Below are 10616 nucleotides of genomic sequence, written 5' to 3'. Positions count from 1 at the left end.
AAGTGAAAGCATGTACCAGCCTCCGGATCAAATACATATCAATATCTTCCCAATCAAGTTGGGATAGAATTCAAATCATACATACGGATGTACATGGACACATCAAGAACGTGAAGAAGCTTTTTTGAGACGGAGGTAGTAGTTCGAATTTATAATAATTTATCCCAATTTGCGGCGTCGAACACGGTCGCGCAGCGATGGGCAAGAAAGGCCGGGACGACGGGCGGCTGAGGGTGGTCATCTGCGCCATCAAACGTTGAAGCGATGTTATCGGCGATGGCTTCAATGTTCGTGGCATCGATGACCAGCCGGAACCGCCGCTGTCTTGGTGTTCTTCATCAGCGACGGATCTGCGGAGGGCTAGATCGGCGGCTTTGCAGCGCGGTTGTAGACGATGGCTTCAATCGTCTTGGCATCGATTCGCACTCTCGGCACCGGAAGTGAGACATCAACAGGCTCCGACATTGAAGGCTGGGTCTGCGCCGTCGAAGCGATGTTGTAGGCGATGGCTTCAATGTTCGTGGCATCGATGACCACCGCCGGCACGGCCGCCGTCTTGGTGTTCTTCATCATTCAACAGATCTGAGAATAGAATCGAAAGTGAGACAGAGAGAGACATTTCAACTATTTCGACGGTTAGATCCTCACCGGCACTCTTAGATCCACGGCGCACGCACGGTTAGATGCACGCCGCCGCACGCACGGTTAGATCCGCGCCGCCGCACGCCGACGCACGCACGGTTAGATCCAGCGCCGCCGCCGCCGCCGCACGCACGGTTAGATCGGCGCCGCCGCACGCGCGGTTAGATCCGGCGCCGCCGCGCGCACGGTTAGATCCGCGCGCCGCGCCGCCGCCGCACGCACGGTTAGATCTCGCGCGCCGCCGCCGCCGCACGCACGGTTAGATCCGCGCGCCGCCGCGACCGCCGTAGTAAGAGAGGAAATACGAGAGAGGAGGATGCGACTGGAATATGCGATCGCCGGGGTTGGTAGGTATGTGCTCTGCTCTTGTCTCCGTATCGTCCATCGTGGTAGAGAGAGATACGAGGGCCGTCCGATCATAAATGATCGAACGGTGCAAGCGTTCGTTGAGCTTTCAACTAACCAAGATCCGTGTGACATACATCTCGACCAATCGAGAGATCAGCCGGTGAGTACAAGTTAGGAAAACTGAGTAGAACTAAGAGGGGGAAAAGTGAGGAAATGTTTATCGGAAGGGCAAAACTGAGTATGACCGAGTAAAACAAGTGGGCCCGGAGGGGGAAAACCGAGTAATACTAAGTAAAACAGGGGCACCCAAATAATAAACGGACTAAGGAAATTGAAGCTTTTGGCATAAAAATTGTAAAATTGTGTTATTTGAACAATATATTACATTTTGGCCGACTAGATATTGTTTGCAACTCAAAGATACACAAGTGTGACGAATTTGGACTCATTTGGACAAAGTTTGTAAGCATAGTGGGTATTTGGGAGGTGTATTGAGCAGAAAAGCCCTGCATCTTCATATCTAGTAGCTCATGGACTAGGAAGTGGTTTTGAAGCTTTTGGCATAAAAACTTCATATCTCTATATTTCCTTTTCCATTATTATTTCTCTAGGTTGTAGGTAACATAACAAGGCTCCATGGGAAGGTTCCACCATGTTTTGAATTATTTTGAATTGAACCCTAAAACCCTAAAACCCTAAAACCCTAAAACCCTAAAATGATAAATGTGGCTTAAATGTGGCATACAAATTGTTCATACAAATTCAAATTGTTCAACACAAAGGGATCCCCAATACAAAGGGAACCACAATACAAATTGTTCATACAAATTCAAATTGTTCAACACAAAGGCATCCCCAATACAAATTGTTCAACACAAAGGCATCCCCAATACAAATTGTTCAACACAAAGGGATCCCCAATACAAAGGGAACCACAATACAAATTGTTCATACAAATTCAAATTAGTTGTTCAGAATAAAATCTTTCTCTTGCTCCTGGTGTGACTCAGGAGGCCACCACCTTACTCAGGGTAACCCTACCAGGGATATTACCGGTGTCTACCTTCCTTTTGCCCTCTTTCTTGTTCTTCTTCTTCTGCAAAGCTTGTGCTTTTTCTTCGCCATGTACTCTTCGAAGTTAGCATCTATCATGGCCTTACTACTTTCGAGGCATTCTCGACTATACCGTTCCCTCTCCTCTAGACTCATCGGTTGAAGCCATTCTACATCCATCTGCTCCTCTGCTCTCGATCCATCGGTTCAATCTCCTCATGTTCAATTGCTGCTTCAATCTCTCTCTGCATTTGCTGCTTCAATCTCCTCATGTTGAGCTGCTGCTTCAATCTCCTCTGCATTTGCTTGCTTCAATCACCTCATGTTGAATTGTTGCTTCAATCTCAAGTTGAATTGCTGCTTCATTCTCCTCTTGCATTTTCGCTCCCGCCTGATCTTCCATTCCAAAAGCTGGGTCAACTCCATTTTTACAAATCCTAGCAATGTGTCCAGGGATTCCACAACGTTTGCACTTACGTTTTCGAATCGGTGCACCACCCTCTCGCACTAGCTCGATCCTATTCTTCCTCGGCCTACCTGCCGGTCTAGTCAGTACTGGAGAGTACAGTTTGAAGCCTGGATCGACTTTCATCCATTGGTCTTTTCCCAACAAGGTAGGAACATTCATAGCATATGCAGCCCTAAATTTGGCAACAGAGAAATACTATGACACATACTGATCAACTTCACCATCTTCACCCCTATAACACTCATGAAAAACAATGCGTGTATGCAGTGGTATCCCACGGATCTGCCATCCCCTACAATGGCATGTCCTATCAACCAAACTCATCGGATACCTCCACCGCCTGTTTTGACCGTCGTGTAGGTTACCTCAGCCTCCATTCCTTTTCGACGCATTGCATCCTCAATTGTTTTGCCCTCTCATGCAAAGACTTAATCAAAGATGGGAGCATGAGATGGCCAACATAATTTGTGGATGCAATTCTTTGACGCAGATCGATCTTTATCATGATCATCTCGCCTAATCTTATCAAATATTTGCCACAGCATAAGCCCTTTCAATGACTTGACCTTTGAATTGAAACTCTCCGCAAGGTTACTTGTTACATAGTCTACCTTGCAAATTTCATTGAATTGGCTTCTTGACCACACCCTACCATGATGTTCATCCAAGTACTCCTTCACCCCAGGTTTTTGTTTATACAACACATCCAAATGAAACAGATGCTTCCTAGAGCTGCATGTGTATGAAGCTGGCCATAGGTTGTCAGTAAAAACTTTACCCTTGAATTTCTTTGTAAAATTCTGTACCAAGTGTCGCATACATTCCCTATGCTCCACTCCGAGAATCTGCTTCTACCGCAGTCTCCAAACCTTTGCAAGCGTCTCGTGTGGATAACAAGTCCTGGTGGATGACCTATAAGATCGCGCAAATTCTGCGAAACCAAGTCCAACTTTCCTGTGACTCAACCTCCAAAACCCCATAAGCAACAGGGAACATCCAATTATGTCCATCAAGCTGATGGCAACAACTAGCTGTCCTTTAAACCTGCCATGAAGAGCTGATGCATCCACGGCCAAATAAGGCCTGCAACCGTCCAAAAAGCCTTTCCAGCAAGCTTTGAAACAAACAAAAGCCCTTCTGAAACATTCCTTGTGCATTACCTTCCCGCTTTTCAATTTGTAGGGAACTGTATGCTTGTCTATCGCTACAACACCGCTGGACTAGCCATCTCCACTTCAGCTTTGAAAGTGTAAAGCACCTGAAAGCTTTCATTCCATGGACCATTGATCTTGTCAAGAGCCATTTCCTTTGCATAGAACATCCACATGTAAGGTACTTCCATTTTATACTACTCAACCACCTATATTACGAGTCTTTGTTGGACCAAGTGAAGGATCTTCTCTCAGCCAATCTAGGATTATATCTGCCAACCACCTAGTCTTCGCTAGCTTTGTTTTCAGCTCTGGCTCTCCCCTAGAGGTGGACACCTATGGATCTCCTTATTCTTCTTTACCTGAAACATAATGATAAGGGATGTCGGTAATAGATAACAAATTTTACACCGTGATCTAAATACACAACTGGTTGGCGTAGTACACGAACCAAAGTACAGCTTCTGCGCATTGTGGATGCATGCAGCCTAAACCTACACCTTGGGTATGGGCATTTAATTGTGAACCTACACGGCTCACTTTTAACAACCTCAAAATTATTCTTAGTGAGAATGTGATATGTAGTAATTGCATTACGGCAGTCCATCATCGTTTGAAACACGGTGCCTTCTACAAGCTGGGGATTCTCCCTGTTCCACTCAATTGTAGGCAAGTCTTCACCTTCGTAATCGGCTAAAACGAGGCTGTCATCATTCTCATTCTTCTCTTCATCATCAGTGTCATCAAATCTGGCACCAAAAGCAATATCTTCCATGTATTGATCCTCCATTGCACCTTCTTGCATCGATCTACCAATTCAGGAAACATCAACTCATCCTCATCATCTTGAGGAGGCTGATCCTCAATGTCTGCATCGTCCTCCACAATGACCGTACGAACGATCTCGGCTACCACTAGCATGGGATGAGATGGTGCTGCTGTGGACCTACAAGGAGCGCCCGCAGCCTGCTATTAGAAGAGGCAGCAGCAGTAGAGAGACATGATGCCCGACCACCTGATGATGCCCAACACCAGAGAGAGATGATGCCCGGCCCCTGTCCACATGGATACGAATTTTACCGAACCGGCAAGAAGCATTCAAAGCAAAAAGAATTCCCAGATCGTCGTCGGAAATTAGTGGAACAAATCTTCCCTCCGTGTTGAAATATTCGAAATGAACTGCGTCATAAGAGCTCCAGCTGTACTGACCGCAGATGTTAGCTTTCAAATCCCTCAACGAGATGGTGGTTGCAACCACCGCAGGGAAGAAAAACCCATTCTTATAGCGTTTAGAATCACGCGTATAGCTAGAATCCAGCCTAGCCACCAGCCGAAAAGCCAGCGCTGGATCAATCCTATTCGAAAAGCAACGCAGTTAGTTGAGCAACAACGATTGGCGCTCAAAAACTGCCTACTGTTAATTCACATAGGCAGACGATGCTTACCCAGATGGAATCCATGCGTTAGATCCCTCCGATTCCCAATCTTCTCCGCGGTTGACGCGAACATTTGGCACACCAGATGGACATACAAACTCCACGAAAGGGGTAGATCCAGATCTGGTGGAGGCGGAGCCCTCTCCGCCTCCCGGTGGTGGTGGTGGGGACGGGGGCGGCTCGGCGGCGGACGACGCCATAAGGTAGGAGGGCAGGACGGCGTGGCGGCGGAGGGGCGGTGTGTGAGCTCCTCCAGTATCGGGCGGAGTGGAAAGCTTTGGGTGAGCTCCTCCACCAACAACAACACAGTTCGAAAGAAACGGTCAATTCAACACCAACGCGGCTCCCTAGCCGTCACCGGTAACGGTGAAGGCCTCTGACCAGACGGCAACCCTCCCGTCTGAGCGTCTGCGACGGGTTTCAAACTAGAGGGAGGGGAAAACTGAGGAAAAACTAAGGGGCTGGGGAAAACTGAGTACAACTAACGAACCAGGGGCACGAAAATAGAAATCCCTTCTTTTAATGCCAGTGTCCTATTCGCAAAAAAAAAGAAGCAGTGCCACACACGTTACCATTTACCAGTTACACAGGTAAACGTGTGAATACTTAATTGAGTAACAGTTAAGCCCTAGTATGATGAAACTTATGATTAGTTTCAGCATCCAATGGCCAGCTTAGTAACTTATTCAATATCAAGATGATTCAGTCGGTGTAGCATCTGAATTTGGCGCTCTGGCTGTCATCCTAAGCCAGGACAACACCTCATGCCATGCTTGGCGAGAGAAAGGGCACTCCAGAAGGAGGCGGTGGATGGTCTTCGGCGCTTGATCGCAAAGCAGGCAGCAGGTGTGGTCGAGGATAGGCAGGGCTGGCTCTTGGGAATCAGTTTCTACGACAACCTGCTCAAACTGCAACTCGACTCCATCCCTACATGCAAAAGGCCTCGGCAAGCAGAGCATTAGGGAGATGGTACTGTCCCTGGAAGCCTGCCTCGGATGGCATCTGAGATCAAAGGCAGAATCAACATTAAATCATCGGGAGGTTTCTGGGTTTTGCTACCTAAGCAGGTTTGGTTTGACCAGCTGGCACGATCACGCCCATATGCAGGCTAGTGGCGAAAACATGGTGACTTGATCATCACCGTGATGCAGACCAAACTGCCAAACGATGAACCGCACACTCGCAACCACCGCTACCAGACCAACAGTTGATGACGCTGCCATACCACACCGGCACCTGGCTCAACTGGCCGGGGGAGTGGATGTACAAACCTAGCACTTGGGTTCAAATCCTCATGGATACGAATTTAGGTTCCTATTTATACTTGAGGTCCAGATTAGACCTAGTACCCATGCAATTTATCTTGAGGACTGCTTTAATCTTAACCAAGATTAAAAACTCTTAGTACTCATGCCAAATGGTTGTGTGCATCCCTGGTAGGTGCAGAGGTCGGGAAGTGAAATTCTCCCTATTTTTATTCTTTATATGAATTAAAGGCATCTCGTCGGAAATCTAAATCTCCTTCTAACAAAAAAATCGCGGAAACGGTCAAAAATTCCCAAATATCCAATCGTTTCACAATGAATTGCATGTTTGCGAATAGCAGAGGTCTTGGTGACTTGGCTAAACACTTACATTTTGCCGATTGCATTAGGGATCATAGTTTGGATTTTTTGGCTATTTCTGAGACGGGGCGACGGGATTTCTCGCAAAGTCTTCTAAACTGTATTTCCGGTGGTATAGACTTTACTTGGTTATCTTGTCCACCTCGTGGGCGTTCAGGTGGTATTTTACTCGGTGTCAAAACTGACTCTGTGGAAGTGTTAGCACATTCGGTTGGGGAATATTATATCAAATTCCACATCTGTAATAGTGCTGACAAGTTCATATGGAGTCTAGTAGCCGTGTATGGTGCTGCTCAGGAAGCTCATAAAGCCGCCTTTCTTCGTGAATTGGTGAATCTAGCAAAGGAAAACCCTCATCCTATTCTCATAGGTGGGATTTTAATTTGCTAAGATTTCCATGCGAGAAGAGTAAGGGCAGTTTTGACAATCATTGGCATTTCTTGTTCAACGCGGTCATTGATAGTTTGGACTTGAGGGAGGTGTCAATGACTGGCAGACAATTTACTTGGGCTAAAAGCCTCCCTGAGCCAACATATGAAAAGATAGATCGTGTACTAATGGATACCGACTGGGAATTGAAATTTCCAATGGTAACGGTACGCGCGCTAGAACTTATTGTTGGGTTCTCGGATCATGCTCCCATCCTATTATCCACTGGTTTACCTAGACCTCGGACCAAACGCCGGTTCAAATTTGAACTCGGTTGGTTGAATCGAGAAGGTTTTCAAACCATGGTTAAAAAGGTATGGGATAGACCGGTTGTGGGCTTGTCTCCGATACAGAGGTGGAATAACAAATTGTGTGCGGTACGCAAACACCTCAGTGGTTGGGCAAGACATACAACTGGTATTCTTAAAAAATAAAAGCAGCGACTTTCATCTATTATAGATGACCTCGAAGCCAAAGCAGAAGTTAGACCGCTTTTCGCACAAGAGATTGAGCAAAAAAGGCAATCAAATGCGGAAATCGCAAAACTGCTGCAGGAGGAGGAGCTGAAATGGTACCAACGATCTAAGGCCCAATTCATTCTGGAAGGGGATTCGAATACAAGGTACTTCCATTGTGTTGCCAATGGCAGACACATGAAGAAGCTTATTCGTACCCTCGTTCAGGATGAGGGCACGATTGAGGGTCATGAGCAGCTAAAGTCGTTTATTACGAGTTACTACAAAGGGCTTTTTGGTGCTCCAGAGGAAAGCAATTTTTTGTTAGATGAGAAAAGAAAGGAGGATATTCCCCAAGTCTCTCTATCGGACAATAATTTTCTTACTCTGAGGAGGAAGTAAGAAAGGTTGTCTTCCAAATGGAGCATAATAAAGCCCCTGGCCCTGATGGGTTCCCAGCTGAATTTTATCAATCAGTTTGGGATGTCATCAAGGCTGACTTGCTAAACCTTTTTGCGGATCTACATGTTGGGCAACTAGAGCTTTTTAGGCTCAACTTTGGTGAAATTATTTTATTGCCCAAGGTTAATGAAGCAGAAAGGATTCAACAATTCCGTCCTATTTGTCTTCTTAACGTGTGCTTTAAAATATTCACTAAGGTTGCCACGATCCGATTAAATTCGGTGGCAGATCATGTGATTAGACCTTCTCAAACTGCTTGTATGCAAGGACGGAATATTCTGGATGGGGTTGTAGTCCTCCACGAAATTGTTCATGAATTGCATAGAAAGAAGTTGAATGGAGTCATTTTAAAAATTGACTTCGAAAAGGCCTATGATAAGATTAAGTGGTTATTTTTACAACAAACTCTCAGAATGAAAGGTTTCTCTGACGAGTGGCGTGCGTTAATCAATAGTTTTATCTCGGGTGGAAGTGTTTCCATTAAAGTCAATGATGATGTGGGCAAATACTTCCAGACTAAGAAAGGACAAAGACAGGGAGATCCATTATCGCCAGTGCTATTTAATATAGTGGTTGATATGCTTGATGTCTTGATTGAACGTGCAAAGTCTGAGGGCCAAATTGAAGGGGTTATCCCTCACCTGGTTGATTGAGGGTTATCCATTCTTCAATATGCCGACGATACAATACTTTTTATGGATCATGGCATAGACAAGGCTCGGAATCTAAAGTTAATTCTCTCAGCGTTCGAGCTTTTGTCGGGTCTGAAAATAAACTTCCATACAAGTGAATTGTTTTGTTTTGGCGAGGCCCAAGACCATGTTGTAGAGTATGCTGAGCTTTTCGGCTGTGGCCAAGGCCAATTTTCAATAAGGTACTTGGGAATTCCGATTCACTATCGGAGACTTACCAATGCTGAGTGAAAATTGGTTGAGGAAAGGCTCCAGATTAGTTAAGTAGTTGGAAAGGTAAATTGTTGTTCTTGGGAGGAAGATTAGTTCTCATAAATGCGGTACTCAGTAATATGGTACTATATATGATATCTTTCTTCCAACTTCCCAGAGGAGTCTTAAAACGATTGGATTATTTCCGATCAAGATTCTTCTGGCAAGGGGATTACGAGAAACGTAAATATCGGCTGGCTAAATGGAGTGTGCTGTGTCGGCCCAACGATCATGGAGGACTTGGTATTCAAGACCTCCAGGTCAAGAATATGGCACTTCTTGGTAAATGGTTGTATAAACTACTTACTGAAAAGGGCATATGGCAAACACTCCTCAAGAGGAAGTACATTGGCTCAAAGGCTTTATCTCAGGTTATTTGGAAACCAGGAGATTCGTACTTTTGGGCTGGTGATGTCTACGCCCCCCTCCTTTTCCTGTAGACAGTGTTGGGCCTCCAAGAGCAGAGGTTTGTAGAACAGCAGCAAGTTTTCCCTTAAGTGGATCACCCAAGGTTTATCGAACTCAGGGAGGAAGAGGTCAAAGATATCCCTCTCATGCAACCCTGCAACCACAAAGCAAGAAGTCTCTTGTGTCGCCAACACACCTAATAGGTGCACTAGTTCGGCGAAGAGATAGTGAAATAGAGGTGGTATGAATATATATGAGCAGTAGCAACAACACCAGAAAAGTGCTTTGCCCAGGACAGTAAACAAGCAATAGGAACGCAGCAGTAGTAACACAGTAAAATAGTAAACAAGCAGCGATAGCAGTATTTAGGAACAAGGCCTAGGGATCATACTTTCACTAGTGGACACTCTCAACATTGATCACATAACAGAATAGATAAATGCATACTCTACACTCTTGTTGGATGATGAACACCATTGCGTAGGATTACACGAACCCTCAATGCCGGAGTTAACAAGCTCCACAATTCAATGTTCATATTTAAATAACCTTAGAGTGTAAGATAGATCAACACAACTAAACCAAGTACTAACGTAGCATGCACACTGTCACCTTCATGCTAAGAAAGGAGGCATAGATCACATCAATACTATCATAGCAATAGTTAACTTCATAATCTACAAGAGATCATAATCATAGCCTACGCCAAGTACTAACACGGATGCATACACTGTCACCATTACACCGTGCAGGAGGAATAAAACTACTTTAATAACATTGCTAGAGTAGCACATAGATAAATTGTGATACAAAACACATTGCAATCATAAAGAGATATAAATAAGCACTTCACTATGCCATTCATAACAGTGAATAAGTATTCTGTGAAATATAGCCTAAGAGACCCACACGGTGCACACACTGTCACCTTTACACACGTGGGACAAGGAGTCTCCGGAGATCACATAAGTAAAACCCACTTGACTAGCATAATGACATCTAGATTACAAGCATCATCATATGAATCTCAATCATGTAAGGCAGCTCATGAGATTATTGTATTGAAGTACATAGGGAGAGAGATGAACCACATAGCTACCGGTACAGCCCCGAGCCTCGATGGAGAACTACTCCCTCCTCATGGGAGACAGCAGCGGTGATGAAGATGGCGGTGGTTTTGATGGAGGAGCCTTC

The sequence above is a fragment of the Lolium perenne genome, chromosome 1 (assembly GCF_019359855.2).
Source record: "Lolium perenne isolate Kyuss_39 chromosome 1, Kyuss_2.0, whole genome shotgun sequence".
NCBI classification, from domain to species: domain Eukaryota; kingdom Viridiplantae; phylum Streptophyta; class Magnoliopsida; order Poales; family Poaceae; genus Lolium; species Lolium perenne.
Note: the sequence above shows the minus strand (reverse complement) of the source record.